At 36.1% G+C, this 19,565-nt stretch overlaps 1 long non-coding RNA gene and 1 pseudogene across 1 annotated transcript; one reads left to right on the top strand and one right to left on the bottom strand.

Moving 5' to 3' along the window:
* Window positions 1-3,538: 3,538 nt before the first annotated feature.
* On the bottom strand, window positions 3,539-3,644 carry LOC114680541 (U2 spliceosomal RNA; annotated as a pseudogene).
* A 7,539-nt stretch (window positions 3,645-11,183) lies between these two features.
* On the top strand, window positions 11,184-11,729 carry LOC114680432 (uncharacterized). The gene is made up of 2 exons (XR_003732657.2): window positions 11,184-11,232; window positions 11,557-11,729. It is a non-coding gene; the product is annotated as an uncharacterized LOC114680432 (long non-coding RNA).
* The last annotated feature ends 7,836 nt before the right edge of the window (window positions 11,730-19,565 follow it).

Consider the following 19,565-nt stretch of genomic DNA (forward strand, 5'->3'; position numbering starts at 1 on the left):
TTCAGGTTTTGAATGAATAAATGCAGTAGAGTAGGCTCTAGAATGCTAATGGAGGGATAGGCCTTAGGAGGAGGAAATGGTATTCACTTCTTTTAGGAAGGAAGGAAGATAGCATGTGTGTAGATTCTTATGTACACAGGTCTCAATATTTTGAATCGAGAAGTTAAAAAGATTCCATCAGATAGCCTCAAGTTAGTGCCCCATCTTCTGGGCCACAGGTGTGGCGTACACTTGGAGGTTTCATGAGAGGAGAAAAGTTTTGAAATAAGTCTTACCAATTGTGGCAGATCATTAAACAGATTAGCAGAATATTAACATGCATTTCGGAGAGTCTGTTGAAATAAGAGTTAATGGTTTCTTTTGATCTCAAAGTGCGGCACTTTCTCCAGCAAGGCTTTCTCCTAGTAAGGCTATTATGGCACAAGAGTATAAATACCTGCTATAGAGAGGGCTGTGTCCCCACAGAAGACCATCCCTGTTTAATTAAGGAAAATTAGCTGCTAAACTCAAAAAAGTACAGTTGCTCATTTCTAAATAATCATTGTAGCCAAACTACTAAAATGAAAGTTATAGAATGGAGTTTAAACAGAGCTTGGGCTCGCGGGTCAAGTGGCCTTGGTTGGAATTCCAGCTCTGCTTTTACTTAGTTGAATATCCTTCGACAAATTAGTTCACCTTCCTGTGCCGCCACGGTTTCATCTGTAAATTGGGTTAATTAATGGAAAATAGAACAGTGCTTGCACATAATAAGTGCTCAGAAGTGTGACACCCTGCTCAGGGCTTCATAAAGAGTAAGTCAAGGAACCAACAAACCAGACAGTCTGGCTTGAGTCTAGGTTCTTTAATATTATTCAGGGACTGTTCAGAAAGCCCAAATGTTAGCTGCAATTTTAAAAATTTAAGTATGACTTTTTAAAGTATGCTTTCATTTTTTTGTTTGTTCATTCAAAATCAATAAAGAATAAGTACTTTATAAAACATTATCTTTCAAGACTGTCCATGGGTGATACAATGGATTGACATTTTTATAACAATAGGCTACATCAAGATTTCACTCAACATGGTGGCATTTAGATGTCAGTAAATGTGAGTGTTTGATACTATCTCTATTAGCACCAAACTAAGTCTCTTAGGAAAATACAATGGTCATTTGAATGGATAAAATTGGTAGATAATATAAAAATTTGTGTTTTGTATCTTTCAAGAAAAAGTATTACCCAAATCGGTTTTTAGGCTTTGAAGCCAAATCTATAAAATAATCACATTTTCATTACAATATACTGGGGTTTTTTTGTTAGATGGATAACATAATATATCAGTCCATATATATATACCTAACTTCCTGTGGTGTGTCTTAAAAATAAGAAAAAGAAGTTAATTGAAGAATTATGGAACAAAAAGCACAGATTTTCTTTTACTTCAATGAGTAGGGTCAAGTCAAAAGTGAAAAAATTTGAAAGGAAAAATAAAAATGAATACCACAGTAAATAGGAAATATGCCAAAAAATCCTTCTAGAATACACTAAAGCTATCCAAAGAGATAAATGTCCTCTAAACATTTTTTTGTTTTATATGATAAAACGAAAGTTTAGGAAAGTTTAGAATTGGATCCTATGTAGTCAGATTTTAAAATTTCACAAATTTTAGGAACCATTTTCTGTTAAATCATATAAACACAAATAATGATACAGTTTACACTGAAGTACTATTTTACATCTTTGAAAAATGAATATGTTTAAGTAATGGAATCACACACTAGTCTTCTGATTTCACTAAATCCTCGTTCCATTTCCCACAGCTTTGACATCATTGATAACCTTCTCATTTTTATTATTATAGCCTTCATATTTCTCTTCTTGTATTATTTTAGATTATGCCTCTTTCTTTTTTCCCCTAAATGTGGCTTCCTCTACGGATACTCTTTGGTCTTCTTTCAACTTTTCTGCACATTTCCTCTAATGATTGTTACAGCTTGAATTCCATATGTGAAAATAAGTAATTCACAATCTAAGCTGTTGGAACTTTAAAACATTTTGAGTCTTAAGGGAATGTAATTATGAGACCTGAGTCACATAAACAGGCAACTATAACCTAGGCAGCTGTAACATTTGTTTTTCTGATTATATGTTAGCATTTTTACCTACATTGTTTTATAAAATATTGTAGATGACTGAGGGGTGCTGGGGAAGACTTCTTCCCTCTTACCTATTGATCTTAATTACAAATTATCTTTTCTCTTTCCTCTGTCCCACAAAGACTTCATGAGTATCACATTGTTTAAGAGGGAATATTAAATACACTCTTTTAAATTAGAAAGAAAAGTAAAGCAAGATATATGAAAAAGAAGACAAATTGCAGCTAAATTGTTGTAACTCATAAACTAGCCTTGTATAGAAAATGTTATAATCCTACAAAATTTCATTGTTTTCTGCCTATATACGTGGACCTTAACTTTTAGCTTTGGAGTACTGATCCTATTCCTTTGGAGTCTGTTACCTGAATGGCTATTCTTAGCTTTACACTTGAATAAACTCTTTTAATCTAGACTCTGATCCTTTCAATTATTTCGGGTTGGCACTGGTAAACTTGCAAAACCTTCTTAACAGTTCTAATTGTTCACAGGAGTGACATTCTATCGCATTTGCTCTATTACATAGCCTATTCAAGGGAGTCATATCCCATCACCTTTTCCATATTTTCATGGTTAGCTATAATTTTATGATGCACCTAGGTTCATAAATGAGCCTGTGTTTTTCCTTTTTCTATCTCCTTTATCTGTTTTGTAATTTATAAAATCAATAGAAATCAAAAGAATATTTTGGATTTAACCAAAAACATAGGATCTTTATGATGAAAGTGAATATATAGAAAGACATTTCATGATCTTAGATGGATTACTTATTATTATATAAATATACATTCTTAACAAATTATATATTACATATAAATAAATAACAATAAAATATAGAAATAAAATATTACAAAGACAGTAATAAAAGCACTGTGAATCAGTGCAAGAACAGAACAGATCAATGCAAAAGATTAGAGAACAACAGAGAGAGATCTCTATGTAAAGGTAATTTGTGGAGATACACAAACATACCCAAGAATGACCCCTAAGTCAATGGGAAATAGATGTGTTGTAAAAAACAGAATTCCTACTAAGTACAATGTGTCTCTATTTAAATTAAACCTCACTATGACAGGTAAAACAATAACCATTCATGAAAAACTCTCCTCCCTAATAAAAAAAAATCTTACATTTTCAAAGCATAACCCATCAAGCAAAGAAAATGATGAATTTAATTCCATTCAAATAAAACATTTCTTGCACAAAGGTTATTAGTTAATAGACAAATGGCAAAATGACAGAAGAGATTTGCAATCTTAGAACCTACTAAGGTTTTAAGATTTCTTAGTCATTAAAATATCTTGTCTTTTCAAAAAATTATTTAGTTTACCAAAGCTTTTAAAATGGAATTTTATTCTTTTACCATAAATGCATATTATTTTATCATTTTAAAATGATTATTGCAAGATAGGTTGTATGAATGTATAATACCAGTGGAGAAAATAAACATTGTGTTTTAAACTGATAAGAAGAGATACTACACTTGATCTTAGCCAAAAGGCTGAGATGCAATTAACATTGTGTTTCATAGAGTGTGGTTCAGTGGCCATTCCCATTAGAACCTGAAGAATTGGTTAAAGCAGATTCCTAGTTCTACACCAGCCCTATTTAAATTCACTGTGATATTAGATAGTTTTTTCCCATGCTGTAGGAAGTGAGGTTTGTTCTTTCTCCTAGCTATCACTGTAGTGAGTAAGATTAGTTTCTTCCTAGGAGACTCTATAGGGATGTACAATTTCTTGCAAAGGTTGATTCTAAAATTCGTTCTCCAAAAATGTTTACCATTCTTTAGCTACTTGCAGTTATTTCTATGGTAGTTTAATTATATTTTCTCTGTAGAGGAGGTACAGCTGATTTTATGGAACTGTGTTTCCTTTGGACAGGTTGAACTATTTAATTTTCATATGAGTAGCTATATGTTTTAAAATCCGTAGTCTGACAAAATTGCTCTTTTTCTCATACTGTGCCCTATCCTAAATGATATTGCTGGTGGAAGGATGAGCAGAAAAGTAGATACAGTATAATGAGAAAAATAAAAAACATTTGGGAGAATAAAGATGGCCATTTTCCCATAATGATGCTTTAGACCTTGGTGGTTCTGAGTGCCTACTGCTTAAAAATAGGTATCTCTTACCCATGTTCAAATTGGAAAATTTAAAGAGTTTTAGGATTAAAGAGAATAGCATTTTGTATATTGTCATAATCCTGCTACCATCTTGGTTGCTACTTCGCTGATCACATGTTAGGGTGATCAACGTTGATTTTCAAGTGATTAGGGAAGATTAGGGTATTCAAACTTTCTGTAAAGGGCCAGAAGATAAATAATTTAAATTTTATGGGTCATATGCTCTCTGTCACAACCACTCAACTCTGCCATTGTAGTGTGAAAATAGCCATAGACAATACACAAACAATGGGCATGGCTTTGTCCCAATAAAACTTTATGAGAACAGACAGTAGATTTGGCCCAAAGCCATAGTTTCCACACCTCTGGTCCAGATATAAAGCACGTTGGCTCATGTTTGGTTGCGGTATGTGTGTCAGGATTGGTTATCCTTCCATAAAGATCAAGAGTCTGGCGCTGAGTAGAGGGACTTGTGTTGGTAACGGAAAAATAAATGTCTTGGGATAGAGACTTATCCACACAAATAAAGTCAGGGTTAATTAAATGAAAATGTGTTTACAGTGACAAATTAATGCTCTTACAGCATTAAAGGAAGATAAACTAGTATGTTTCTATTTCTATGGAGATTTTATGTAACACAATGGCCTTTTCACTATGCCATTTTATGTAATTACCATTAGCACAGAGGCCATTAATTCAATATAATCAAGGAATGTAAATGTCAGCTAACATTGCGCTATGTCCATCACTAAATATTTCTCTCCATTTTTCCATATTTTGTAATTGAGTTTTCTTGTCAGACTTTTCAACATTATTTTGAGATCTGACTGTTTCTGCCAAAATGAAATGAAATTATTAACAAGAAATTGTCGGCATTCATTCACATTAAAAATTCCATTTAATATGTTTTTTTCTGTTACCTTAAGCAGAAGAGGCTTTCATTTATCTCAAATGTACCCATGCTTGCTGTGGGTGACCGGAAGGAACATCACTTACTGATCTCAGTCAGAATTAATGAGCAATAGTTACTTGTGAGCCCGTGTTCTTTCGTCATCTTTCTTCTTCTCTTGCCCAGTGACCCAAACCACCATTATAATGGGCTCCCTTTGTACATTTATCATGTCTTTACTGATTGGGCTGTATTTGAAAGTCAGGCACTTTGAGCTTGTAACCCTGACTTTTACGTGTCAGCCACATGTATAGTGTTGTGTTTTTAAAACATGGCACTCTATTACTCTCCAGTTTCTCCACAAGTGAAATAAACTTGGAAAATACATTTTTATATAATATATGACACTAATAAAGTAAACTAATTAAAAAATTACTTAACAGGGAAAATAAAAATTGCTAAAAGCACCATATTATTATTGAGTCCCAAGCCTGAAAGATTTCCTAGAAGTCTCGGTTCATCTTCATAAGATCTATGTTTAAAGCGTGCCAGAAAAATGTGTGCTAATTTTATGAAATTTCTTGGAAAGCAGATTGGATTTCATCATGTCACTACTCTTTGAGGAGTAGTATACCCAATACGCTATAGCACACTGACAGAAGCAAACAACTTATAGGCCATGTGATTACTAATGCTGACCTCCTCCACTTCACAGTCCTTACACATTTTTTCCCATTTATTTCACAATCTCTGTTTTCTCTTTTTTTCCATACCCACTTTCATCACTGGAGTTTCAGCGCTTATTGTTACCTAGTTTACTGAATTTATCTTCTGATTAGTTGTCAAAACATCAGCCTTGACTTCTGTAATTCACCCTTCACACTATCATCAAAATGACTTTACTTGCAAAAATGATTGTTACTTTCCTACTCGAAAGTCTTCGAAGATTTCTAATTGTTTACAGGAAGAAAATTTAGACTCCTAGGAATGCTATTTTAGGCATGCTGTCTTAGGAAAGCAGAGCTTAAGACCAAGATCTTCATGCACATGGTTTATTTGGGAAGTGATCCAGGGAGCAGGAACCTTTTGAGGAATCTTAGGTTCTGTATTGAAGAACTCCCTGCTGGAGGCTAAAAAGGGAAGTATTTGTCCTTCAGTTCCTTTTCCTTCCTGGTGAAGGGGAGCTCTGTAGGTTTCAATGGTCCTACCCCTCTGGGTTGTACACACATAATTGCCATGTGTGATCCTACAGATGTCTCTAGCATATTATCAGAGAATGTCCTGAACAGGAAGTAAGAAGTATGGGATATTGAAAGGCAACATCCTGTAAGAATGCTCCTGTCCAAAGTATGCATGGAAATGATTTCCACAGTAGTGGCTGGAGTGAGAGGTGGGGCTATTAGGATTTGAAGTAGTACCCAAGAATTGTCAAGATTATGTGGCATAAAAATGCTTCTTACATTATGTGACTTGAATTTCTGTCCAATCTGATATTTCATCATTCTTTTTCCGTGTCCAGACCAAATGTATAGAGGCTACTAGCTTGCTTATTAATTAATTTCTTCATTAAAAGTTTGTTGAGCGAGATTATGCATCAGGTAACCTTTTAGACATTGGGGATGCAAAGAAGTTTCCACGCCTCATGCAGGTTGTATTTGACTTGGGAGAGGCAAATAACAAACATGTAAAGATATGAATGTGACTATTTCAGTTGGTGGTAAGGGTGATAAAGATCATAAAGCAAGGCAGTAAGATGAGTAGAGGAAGGGCTGAGTGAAATCCTCTCCCTGGAAATTATATTTGACCTGCAGTTTAAAGGATGAAAGTGAAAAACCTAAACAAGAATCTGGGGACAGTACGCTGCAGGTGAAGATAATAAAAGTGTAAAAAATCTAGAGCTGCAAATCAGTTTTGTGTGTTCTAAAGGGAGGGCGAAGCCTATATGGTTAAAGTCTAGTGAATAGAAGAGAGAGTGAAGAGAATGAGAAATATAGGTAGGACCAGAATTTGTAGATCCCTTTAAGTCAAGGTAAAAAGTTTGGATTTTAGTAAAATTTCATTGAAATATCATTGAAGGGATTTAAGAAGAGAAGAAATATGACATGATTTGCATTTCATAAAATTGCCTCTGGCTACTATAAGGATTTCCCTGGGACTTGAACCTTTCCCACCCTGTGCCATTGAAGATGCTGCCTTTACAATACATATCACCATTTGAATGTGTTTTCCTTACAGGATGTAACTCTTCTTGAGGGAGGGCACCATGTCTTCATATTTTTGTGGACAGTGCCCCTCACATATTACAATTACTAAATACATGATTGATAATAAATGTTATAAGATGGATGAATGAATGCAGGTCTACAAGGGTGTTTCAATAAGTGATACTAGAATAAAAGGACTACACAGGATACAGAGTAGTGGTTTTTCTGAACTATTATTCATTGCCTGAATATTTTCTAATCCTTTACATCTAAGTCTTAAGATGACATCCCTATATTGTTTGCTTATGTTCGACTTGTGATTTACTCTGCCTTTCAGACCGTTTCCTCCTCTTACACTGAATAGCTTAGATGTTTTTCACTGTAAAGTTAATTTTATTTCAGTAAGTACGAGAGAAGTAGTAGAGTATAGGTTTAAGAGTACAGAAATTGGAGTGAGGAAACAAGAATTTAAAGGGTGAATTAAAATATGAGTTTGAGACAGTGCAAGGAAGATCCAATGCTTTAAAAAGGCATTGGTGACTTGGAAAATCTTTTCAGAATGTAGAAATAGGACAATTTCACAGGTGCTTGAGCTGTATAGTTAGATTTGCGATTCAATCATGAATGTACTATTCATTAGCTCAGTGACCTTGAGTAAGTCACTTAATCTTAATAAACCTCAATTTCTTCATGTATTTTATGTGAATAACAGTCCTTGTGAGTTTTAAGTAATCTAATAGTGTATGAAATGCTTAGGACAATTTTGGACACATTTTATACTCTCTAGACTGGTAGTATTATTCTTAGTAACCAAAATATGCCTTGAAAGAGAATGACACAGTAATAGCCTTTTCCAACTGTAATGATTAAATTAATTATTGGTTGCTGATCTTTCCAGGAGGGTTGATTTGCAGGGTATTTTTGTTGAGGCACAGAGCTACAGGCCAAGCTCCTTTGATTTCTGTTTTGATTTCCAACCTCGGGTCAAAATAAATCAGTTTGTGAATCTTGCAATGAATCCATTATCTTTAAGGAGGGAGCATTTGGAAGACCAATTATAAAATTAAAAAGAATCCAGAATATTGCTGAGTAGAACTATAATCCTATTTCTCTATGTAATTTTACATATGCAATTTTAGAGTAATTCTACTTTGTTGGTTAAGAACAATTTTGGTTAGAAGTGATAGAAAATTCAACTCTAAGTGGCTAAACAGTAGTTTATTTTTCTCTCATATAAGAAAAAGTTGAATTGTTCATCAAAGTTGTTAATCAGTGTTTTGGTTTCCTTCCTTCTTGGATGAATGATAGAATAGTACAATTCTGTATGATAGATTTATGCTTTGTTCTTCCTTAAAGTTAGGTGTAGCTATAGTTGCTCTGGCCAATGGAATGTGAGCACATGTGGCATTTCTGGGCAGAAAAGCCTTGAAGAGTTAGTGTTTCTGCCAAGTCCCCTTCCCTCTGCCATGGTAATTGGTGATATATCACGTGACAGTCTAATGGAACACAGCCTTCATTGGCCACTGGGGTTTTGAGGTTGTTGGTTACAGCAGCATATTCATCTGATAAATGGCCTCACTAATATGAACCATACAAGGTACCAGCTTTATCATATCCTGTTTTATCATCTCTGTTTTCATTTTCATTCCTATCACATCATATTCTCAAGATGGCTTCAGCAACTCCAGGAATCATTTTAGTGTTCAAAGCAGGAAGAATTAGTAAAGAGGGGTGATACTAGGCACATTATTCATTTTACCAAGAATGCAAAAGATATTCTGGGAAGCTTTTAAGACCTCCCCTTACATCTGCTTGGCCAGGAGAACTGGGTTAAATGGCTGCCACTAGTTACAAGGGAAGTTGCAAAGTGGGCAAAGTACCATCCCAAAAGAAACTGAGAAGACGTGGGGATGTGATATTGATCACGCCGCTGGCAGTGTACGCCACAAGGGCACAGTTACTATAGCAAGTGTTCCTTTTTCCAAAGGAAGATGGAAACACTCCAGTAGGATCAACTCGAAATCCCCATTTCAAGTCAGCAATCAACTACAGAAAACCACTTTTGGAGTAATTCTCCCCACCACTGTATCCCAATGCGTTGGTGTTATGAGCTAAACCCTGTTTCCCAAATTGTCATTGGACGGTTATATGGGCAATAGTTAAACAAAAAAATTGACTGAGGCAAGATATGTCAGTTCTGTTATTTCTTCTTATCTAAAAATCACCACATTTTGGTACTTAAGAGAATTAGTTTGATCTGGTCATAATAGTCCTTCATAAAAAATGTTAAAGGGACTTATTTTTTGAAAACATACACAGTTATGATTTCAGCTATTACCCAAATCATAATAATCTTTTGGAAACTTAAAATTGACTGGTAGTTTGTTCTGATGTCCTAGTATATGTTAGAATTGCTGAGTTTTAATATCTAGTCTATAATACTTTCACTTTTTTCATATTTTCCATTTTTGGGAAATTTTATGTACTGCTCTTGTCCTTTTTTTTAAAAAATGAAATGTCTTTAAAATGACATGCCCTTTTTTTAGGGAAGTTCCATTTTAAATTTGGACTTCTTGATGTTCATTATACAAAATCAATGTAGCTTTTTATATTTTAAAATTCTCTGTTGATGGTATAATGTGTTCAGCATATGTATGGGGGCGGTGGCTGAGAAGACAGGCATTTAAGCAACAGTTTGTCCTAAACTTGAGGGCTCCCTTTGATTTGGTTTAAAAATATAGTCACTAGTCATTTTTTCAGTTTCTTGAAGAGCTTAATAATATAGATATGTACTAAGCCTGCTAATGTTTATAGCTCTGTTTTTCCCTCTGAGGATAACTTATAAGGCAAACACTCTCTCTTGATTTTGATACATGTGAAGTTGGGCTGAAACTGCTGTTTCCATGTTCTGCTTGACCATCAACATTATGATTTTGGAAGACATGTGTATGGTTCACTCTGTAGTAGCTTCCCTTTAACAAGGCATTCAACAGAGCCTTCGGTTTCCCTTTCCAGGTTTTCCTTTGGTCTACTGGTTTATCATAAAAAATTTGAAGGCATTGGTCACTTAGAAAATGTGACCAAAGACTGGGCCTACCAAGATCTTTCCAGAATAAAGCCTATGTGGTTTATGACCAGATCTCAGTCCTATGAATTTGTGAAAGTCTTTGGAAAGTCATGTGATACTTTTACATTTGGAATAAAATGTGTTAATTACATTTTAATTGAGATTAAAAGTAACAGAATGTCCTTTAAAAATACTTAAAGCTTTAAGACTCATTAAGTTACTTAATGCTATAAACAAGCTTAAGTTTATTAAAATGAAAGAAAAAGATTACAGAGTTTGTGAATGCAGGGAATTCACTTGCTCAGCATACAGTAAAAAATTAACCTTGCCCAAGAATCATTCGGCCTTTAACTAGCTTTTGGGAGATAACCTTTAAGCCTCTGGAATGTCCTGCTTGATGAAAGTGTCTGTTTACCAGGGGGACTTGGGCCATTCCAGGTACTTGATGATTTGTGGTAGAGAACTTGGGCCATGCAGTATTAACCTGATACTTGAGGGGCTGGAGACAGGTCAGCCAGGCAGGTGGTCAGCAAAGTTTATGTGGCCAAGCAGTAATAAAACTCTGAACACCAAGATTTGGGTGAGTTTCCCTGTTTGGCAGTACTCCATGCATGCTGTCACACAGTACTGTTAAGAGAAATCATTGCTATCTGCATTGTAACCATAGTAAGTCCATTGCTCAATACCCAGCAAGTCAATACAGTGAGACACAGGGTTGCATCAGAGAAAGGGGTTTAAAGTTTAATTGTAGACCTGCTGAATGAGGGGATCGGAAGAAATCTCAAATCCATCTCCCTGAAGAGTTTGGGACTAGAGGTATTAAGGGTTTTGGAGTGGGCTGACATGTGGAGAATACAGGGTGAAGTGATAGGGCAGAGAGCAGAAGAAACTGTATTCTTACGCTAATTCTGTTCTTCTGTGGGGGTCTTCAAACTGGTTGGTTTCACCTGTTTTGTTGGAATTCAGGATCTGAAAAACATCTTAAGCAATTCTTAAACAAAAGCCTTATGATTCTAACATCAGAAATCCTATCTAGTGGAACGGTAGAGATGCAAATGTTATCTAGTGACTTTTGGTTACAAGGAAGTGGGTCAAAGTGCAGCCTGATTAATGCTTAATTTTACCTATACTTCTGTCTAGAATTCTTATTAGCGCTGTGAGGATGACTTCAGCATGACTTTATTGGGAAAGGACAAGTGGAAGCACCACCAAGCACCACACTTGGTCTCTCCTGAACCCTGCTCTAGGCAACTCTTCCCTTTGTTGATTTTAACGTGTATCCTTTCATTGTAATAAACTGTTGGTGAACATAATGACTTTCTGAGTTCTGTAATTCCTCCTAGTCAATCATTGAACCAAGGATAATCTTGGAGACCTTCTGAATTACATTTAGATTGTCATCCTTTACCAGAAATTTGCTTTAAGTCTAAAAATAGTTGCAAAGAATCCCCACCACTTTCTTCCACAGACTCAGTCGACCACAATGTCTCTTTTGGTGGACTCAGAAATGCTGCAATTAGATGTGTTGGATGGTAGTTACACCTGCTTCACTGTACTCCCATGAGGGGAGGTGGTGGAAGGTTTCTGATGCAAGTGGTTCTTTGCTTTATTACTAGTGAACATGATCCTCACACATTCTATCCTTCACTGACCCTGTGGTCAGCCTAGGAAGAATTGGGAAGAGATTAAGAACGTTTTCATCTGGCTGGGTGCGGTGGCTCAGGCCTGTAATCCCAACACTTTGGGAGGCCAAGGCAGGTGGATCACATGAGGTCAGGAGTTCAAGACCAGCCTGGTCAACATGGTGAAACCCCATCTCTACTAAAAATACAAAAAAAAAAAATTACCCAGGTGTAGTGGTGTGTGCCTGTAGTTCCAGCTACTTGGAAGCCTGAGGCAGGAGAATCACTTGAACCCAGGAGGCCGAGGTTGCAGTGAGCCGAGATTGTGCCATTGCACTCCAGTCTGGGTGACAAGAGTGAAACTCTGTCTCAAAAAAAAAAAAAAAAAAAAAAAAAAAAAAAAAAAAAAAAAAAAAAAGATAAGAAGATTTTCATCCAGACATCCAGTTTCTTTCTTCCTCCCAACCTAACATCTCATTGCCTCAGCTTCTGTTTTCCTGAACTTAGGCTATATTCTCAAATTACTCTCAACTAAACCTTGCTAGTATAAGCTAAACATGGCTTAGAACACTCCTTTTTGGAGGCTTTTCTTTATGATTAGGGATACTGCACACTTTCTGAAGGAGAGGAAGTAGAGGAAGTATTTGGGGACAAACAATTTTTCACAGTGGCCCCACTGGGCATGGGGAGATCAGAAAGGTGTCTTTTCTGATGGGACCCAGGATTACTCCAGAAAAGAGATGTTGAATTAATTTGAGAATAACTTCTCTTCACTTAGCCATTTGCAATGATCTCTTTCAGGCTTATTGGTATTTCTCTACACATTCTTATGCCAGTGATAGCTCCATCTTCACCGAGATGAGAGGTCTAAAGCACTTTATAACATGTTCTTGAGTAGAAATTCTAGAACCTCTGGGACTCTCACCAGGAAACTCCTTGCTAAGCTTCTTGCACCACCTACTGTTAGGGTATTTGCTTTCCCCCAGGTTTTTACTTCTTTACCCAGCTCTCTGGAATCAACCTTTATTTTGATTCTTTCTTTAATTGTAGACTCAACCTGTATTACCCATGGCTTCTGTCTTGACTTCATGTATGTCTCTGTAGCTCTCATTACACTTGTCTTATCACACATCTTCCCCTGTAGGATGAAAGAACTGTGTCTGCTATGTTCACACATGTGTTCCCAGTGCTTAATACAGTTTCAAAAATATAGTAGTCGCTCAATAACCATTTGTTGGATTGATGAATGAATGAGAGCTAGGCACATTCCACTTTCATATCTGAACTGCCTCTAGGAATGTCAGTTTAAGTCAGAGACTTGGTACCTTTAGTTTCCTGACTTGAGCTTTTTGAGAATTTAGGGGTTATAATTAAAAAGCTCTTTTTTGTAGCTTGACGAATAAGAACATCAATGAAAAGTTTTTTCCAAACCAAAAGGCAGAAAACTATCAACAAATCCTGTAGAATATTTCTTTAAAATCAATACTTAGGAAGATCAGAGATAAAATAATTGCTATGTACAGTACAAAATAAAAATCGGGCCACAGGAGGGCGGGGTGGGAAACAGAGAAACTTCTTACAAGTTGTCATTCTTCAATTAAAGATTGCTTTCTATTTTGGTAGCGTCTGTGCTGAGAGCATTCCCACAGTTTTTAATAGCTCAGTCTCAGCTGTCAGGAACATTTGTGTTAATTTTTCCTGTTCAGTACACATTAGAATTTCTGTGCCTGTTGTTTGCAGATACCAAAGTCTGCTTCCTAATAATGTGACTGAATATGTCCATCAAATATAGCTGTAAAAATTCCCTTCTATTTCTTGAAAACCCTGGGATGTTTTCAGATTTATCTGCTGGGATATCAAATCATATTACAAATTAAATGTAACAATGGACCTATTTAGAGATATTTCTTTTGCTATATTAGTACACTCTGGTAAAAATGAAGAAAGGATACCATATGATTATATTTTTCGACCTTATTGTTAGTAGTATCATTAAGAGGGCGATTTGCACATCATTTTGAAAACATCATACATGGAAAACAGGTACACTATGAATTAAACAAACATTACTCCTGCAATTTTAGTGGATTCAAATATTTCCTGTTCTCAATAATCATTTGAACCTTCTCCGTATGGTGTATATTCATTTGCTTTAACTGCTATTAAACATTGCTGCTTCAATTAACAGTTTCATACAATTCCCATTTGTCATTTCACAGCTTTGTAGGTCAGAAGTCAAGGTGTAGTGTGACTCAGCTGTTTCTCTGATCTGGGTTTTTCAAGGCCAAATTCAAGGTGTTGGCAAGGTGCATTCTTTTCTGGAGGCTCTAGGGATGAATCTCCTTTCAAGTTGTCTTGGATTGTTTGAAGTGTAATTGCATGGAGTTACAGGACTGAGGTTTCGATGTACTCATTGGCTGTTGCCTGGGGGTTCTCAGCTTCTAGAGGCTGCCTACATTCCCTGGTTTGTGGTCTCCTTCCTCCATCTTTAACACTAGCAATGGAAATTTGATTCTTTTTATGCTTCTACCTCCCCTTCTGCATTGTCTCTATTCTGCTTTCCTCTTGTGTGGCATCTCTCTCCTGATTCTTGCTGGAGACATTTCTCAGCTTTAAAGGGCTCAATTGATATAGGGCACACCAGGGTAATCCAGGAAATTTTCCTTAAGGTCCATAACCTTAATTATACCTGAAAAGTATGCCACAGTAATTAGTTAATGTTTTATTAGCTAGGTGTTGGAAATCTTGGAGGAACAGGAGTGGCAACTAAAGCCCGATGTGCATGGACAGTAGATGTCAGTGTCACCACTGACCCCATGTGTGATAGTGTGTGAGTTAAATAACTGCAATAACCCCTGTGCACTAGGTCATGCTAGATTGTAGGCACTTTATACAGTGAGAACTTAATCCTTAAAACAACCCAGACATTTTGTGGATTATCATTTAGTGATGAGAAACAGAGATATAAAGTCACTAAGTAACTTTCCCACAGTTACACAATTTTCAAGTTGTAGAACAACAATTTGAGTCCAGATTTGATTGACTTCATCTGCTTGTCTTGTGGATTTAAAAAACAGATGTATGCAGAGCACGCAGAAGAATGGTTGACATATATTTTATAACAGTTGAGTGGCAACTTGTGGGCTATTTTTTTCCAATTTTCATTTATTTTATTCTTATTATCTACTCTCCAGCCCTCCTTAGCCCGTATTTTCTCACTATTGGCCATTACTGCAAAATAAAAGGAAGTGCTATACTAATCAGCAAGAAGGAAAAAAAATCTGGATATTAAGAACTTACTGTATGCCAAGTATAGTGCTAGATATTTTTCATTGTTTTCTCATTTATGTGCATCACATTTGAGGATGTCTATAAAATAATGAATTTGATAATGTTTTAAGAAGCTGGAGTGGTATGTGAAGAAGGAAATATTTATTCAGTGCCCTCCAAGTACTGTGCAAACAAATTAATGATTCTATCACTTAATCCTCGTAATCTTCATAAAAATTAATTTTTATTACTTCAGTTTTAGAGATGCAAAAAGCAGATGAGATACTGAGAGAGGAAGCCACTTGATCAAGGATACAGCAATAAACTAATAAGGGAATTGATCGAATTTGTCAAAACTCAAACTCAATTTCAGAACCGAAACAAATAAAAGTTCCCTTAAAAGTAGGCTTTTTACTTTTTTTGAGACAGTCTCTCTGTCACCCAGGCTGGAGTGCAGTGGCACAATCTCAGCTCACTGCAACCTCTGCCTCCTTCAAGCGATTCTCCTACCTCAGCCTCCTGAATAGCTGTGCGCCACCGCGCCTAATTTTTATATTTTTGGTAAATATTGGCCAGGCTGGTCTCGAACTCCTGGCCTCAAATGATCTGCCTGCCTCGGCCTCCCAAAATGCTGAGATTACAGGCATGAGCCACCATGCCCAGCCAAAAGTAGGCATTTTGAACTCAAGTGATCAATACTGCCATTTTAAAATATTGTTTTAAAGTTTTAAAAAAACCACCTTCTTAAACTCTATTAAATTAACTAATTAATTCAACAGGCTTTTATTACATACATGCCTTCTATATGCCAGGTTCTGTAGAAGAAGGGATGCAATAATGAATGATGCTTCTCTGTCAGGAAGCTAACTATTTTAGGGAGAGAAATGTAAACAAGTAATTAATATGCCTGAAAAATCCATGAGAGAATAAAGAGGAGAACGGTGCCTAAAATAGGAAAGACTTCACAGGATATCATGGAATTTGAGTTGAATTTTAAAGATGATTGGAGAATTCAGGGGTAGATGGAATGAGTCTGCTAGGTAACAGGAAATGAATATACAAAGACATAAAGGCAAGAAAGTACACACTTTGTATATAATTTGTAGCAAGTATGTGTGTGTATGAACTCACTGAAGTGTAAACATGGATTTTCTTTTTCCAATAAATATTCTTAACTCTGCTCTGTCAAATATCCTTCCTGCTGAGTAGCTGGTATTGTTAATATCTCTTATCTAATTCCTCAAGTTTTCAATCTTTTTAGTTATTCAGAAGTCAGTCCCAATAACATTTCATCTTGTAAGTTAGTCAAGAGTCAACTCCAATAACATTTCAACTTATAATTGATTCATAGTTTACTCTTTCACTGCCCTTCCAGGGTAGTAAATAGTAATGTTAATGGCAGATGTCACTTTCCCTTCTTTCTTTCTATTTATCCCTGCAGCTTATCTTCTTCCTTCTAAAAAATCTTTGGGTTTTGAATAGCTTTGTTTTCTGCTCTATTCTTTTGGTTATATTCTTTTTTTTTTTTTCTTTTTTTTCTTTTTTTAGAGAGACAGAGAGAGTTTCACTCTTGTTGCCCAGGCTGGATGGAGTGCAATGGTGCAATCTTGGCTCACTGTAACCTCTACCTCCCCGGTTCAAGCGATTCTCCTGCCTCAGCCTCCCAAGTAGCTGGGATTACAGACGCCCAGCTAATTTTTTGTATGTAATAGAGATGGAGTTTCACCTGCTGATCAGGCTGGTCTCGAACTCCTGACCTCAAGTGATCCACTCTCCTCGGTCTCCCAAAGTGCTGGGATTACAAGTATGAACCACTGCGCCTAACCTATTCATCTTTTAAGGTAAGAGTTATCCCAAGCAGATTCTGTAAATAATTGGTCCATTGAGTCATTATTGCTTGGTAGTAAAAACAAAAAAACAATAACAAGAAAACTACTGCTTTAAGAAGACTAGATTTCATATGTGCCTCATCAATTACCATTGAAGTAAACTGAACGTTATTTTGAGCCATGGTAGCATCATTTGTATAAACGTGTAAACTTCCATTATGACTACTTTGAATAAAAACAACAATTTGAATGTTTGCTAAAACAAGCAGTTAATCTATTGTACCCAACTCCTTTTCTTTCTTTCTTTCTCTCTTTCCTTCTTTTTCTTTCTTTCTCTTTCTTTCTTTTTCTTTTTCTTTCTTTCTTTCTGTCTGTCTGTCTGTCTGTCTGTCTCTCTCTCTCTCTCTCCTCTCTCTCTCTTTCTCTTCCTTCCTCCCTCCCTCCCTCCTTTCTTTCTTGCTTTCTTTTTCCCTTTTTCTGGGCCAGCTTCCTGGACATGTGACTTGTGCAGTAATACAGCAACCTGTTCCTAATGATTGTAGGAAGATGGAGTTGTGTGTGGACAAGGAAACCGTATTTATTCAATGCCCTCCAAGCACTGGGCAAACAAGTTAATGATTCTGTCATTTAATCCTTATATTCATTACAAATAATTTTTATTGCTCTGCTCCCTTTTCCTTCCCTCTCGTGACTAGCATTGTTCAATGTTCTGCTATCTCTGTCTTGAAATTCCTAATAATTTTACCTTTGACTTGTGTTTCTAAAGCGAAATACCACGTGACAATAGCGCATGCGCAAAGATGAGGCAGCAGCACGTAGATTCAGACGGTCGCCCCCAGAGACCACCTGGGTGGGTGGCTGGGCCCGTACGCAGTTCTAGGCAGTCGGAAGAGGGGCAGTGGGGGACAGTATGGGGCTTGGAGCCAGCGGTTGGTTGGGAGTTGGGCCCAGAATGACAAGGGCCATGGCATGGTAGGCACAGAAGCCGTGGCAGGCAGTAGAGGCTGTGGTAGAGGCAGTGGTAACAACAGCGGCCACCTCTTGGGGAGAGAGGTGGAGCTCTACCTGGAGTCAGTGTGGCCTTGCCCATCAGTGCTGGGACTTAGGAGCCTGTCCCTGCTGTGGCTGCAGAATTATTAACTCTCTGGCCTCCAGGACAGTAGTTGCTGCTGCACAAGCAGTAAACTTTTCTGTAAATTATTGCAAAATAAAAGTGTCCACATGGACACTACCATAAAACATATCAGTTATTAGAATTCCTGAGTGTAGTATCTCCGGTTTTTAAAAGTGCTGCAATGTTGTAAGGCAAATATCTACAAGCTTACAAAGAGAAATGAAATTCAAAGATTGTTGCATTTAATGGAAAAGAACACTATTTTTACATGAAACTGCAAATAAACCAACTATTTAAAAGAATGACAACGTTAATATCATTTTATTCTTGTTGCTGAAGAATGCATAAATGGTGTTTTGAATTCTAGACAAATTATGAAATCATTTTTGTTTTCTTGTATGCTCCCAAAGTTGCAAAAGTCAGAGAAGATGTGAAAATGGTGTTGTATACAATTACATTTAAAATTAAATTCAGACTTACATGAAATTGATTTGTATTATGAATTAATTTTTTTATTAAAAAAATTCCACAAGAGACGTTGGTCTAAAGGTACCAAGTTTATATTTTATGTAATTTATTAGAAATTTAAGCCAATTATTCAACAGCTCCAATAACAGTTGTATCAGCAGAAAGCTACTTTTCAAATGTAAAAATACTAAAAAGTTACATGTAGTTTGAATTTGCCAAATGATTGTTGTTGCTTTCAATTTTATTGATTGAAAGTGAAGTTGCTAAAACTCTAAATTTGAATGACCTACTACATTTCAGCACAAAATCTGAAATGCTCTAAAGTATGAGAATTTTGAGTGTTAACCAGATGCTGAAAGAAAATGCTCATTGGAGCATTTCAGATTTGTATTTTCAGATTAGAGATGCTCGACCCATAAATATAATGTATCTATTCCAAAATCTGAAAAAAATCTGAAATCCAAAACACTTCTAGTCCTAAGCATTTTGGATAAGAAATACTCAACCTGGAAGGTGAATTTGCAGAAAAGTAAGTCAGAACACTTACATGCACAATCAAAATACCATATTAATAAAGTATTATTTGTTATGTTGCATAAAATTATAATGCCAAAAATATATATATATATATTTACAATTTGTTGTTACATATGAATTACTATTACCCCTATTACATTTTACAGGTAACATTTTTAAGGAAAAAAAATTATGTTTTAGTACCTTTAATTGTACTTTTCTTCTGCTTTTTGACCCAAGGACCTCGAATTTTCATTTTGCCTTGAGCCCTGCAAATGATGTGGCAGTTCCTGCTTTTCTTGACTAATTTTAAATCCCCTCTCCCCTCTT

Source organism: Macaca mulatta, chromosome 8 (genome assembly GCF_049350105.2).
Source record: "Macaca mulatta isolate MMU2019108-1 chromosome 8, T2T-MMU8v2.0, whole genome shotgun sequence".
NCBI lineage: Eukaryota > Metazoa > Chordata > Mammalia > Primates > Cercopithecidae > Macaca > Macaca mulatta.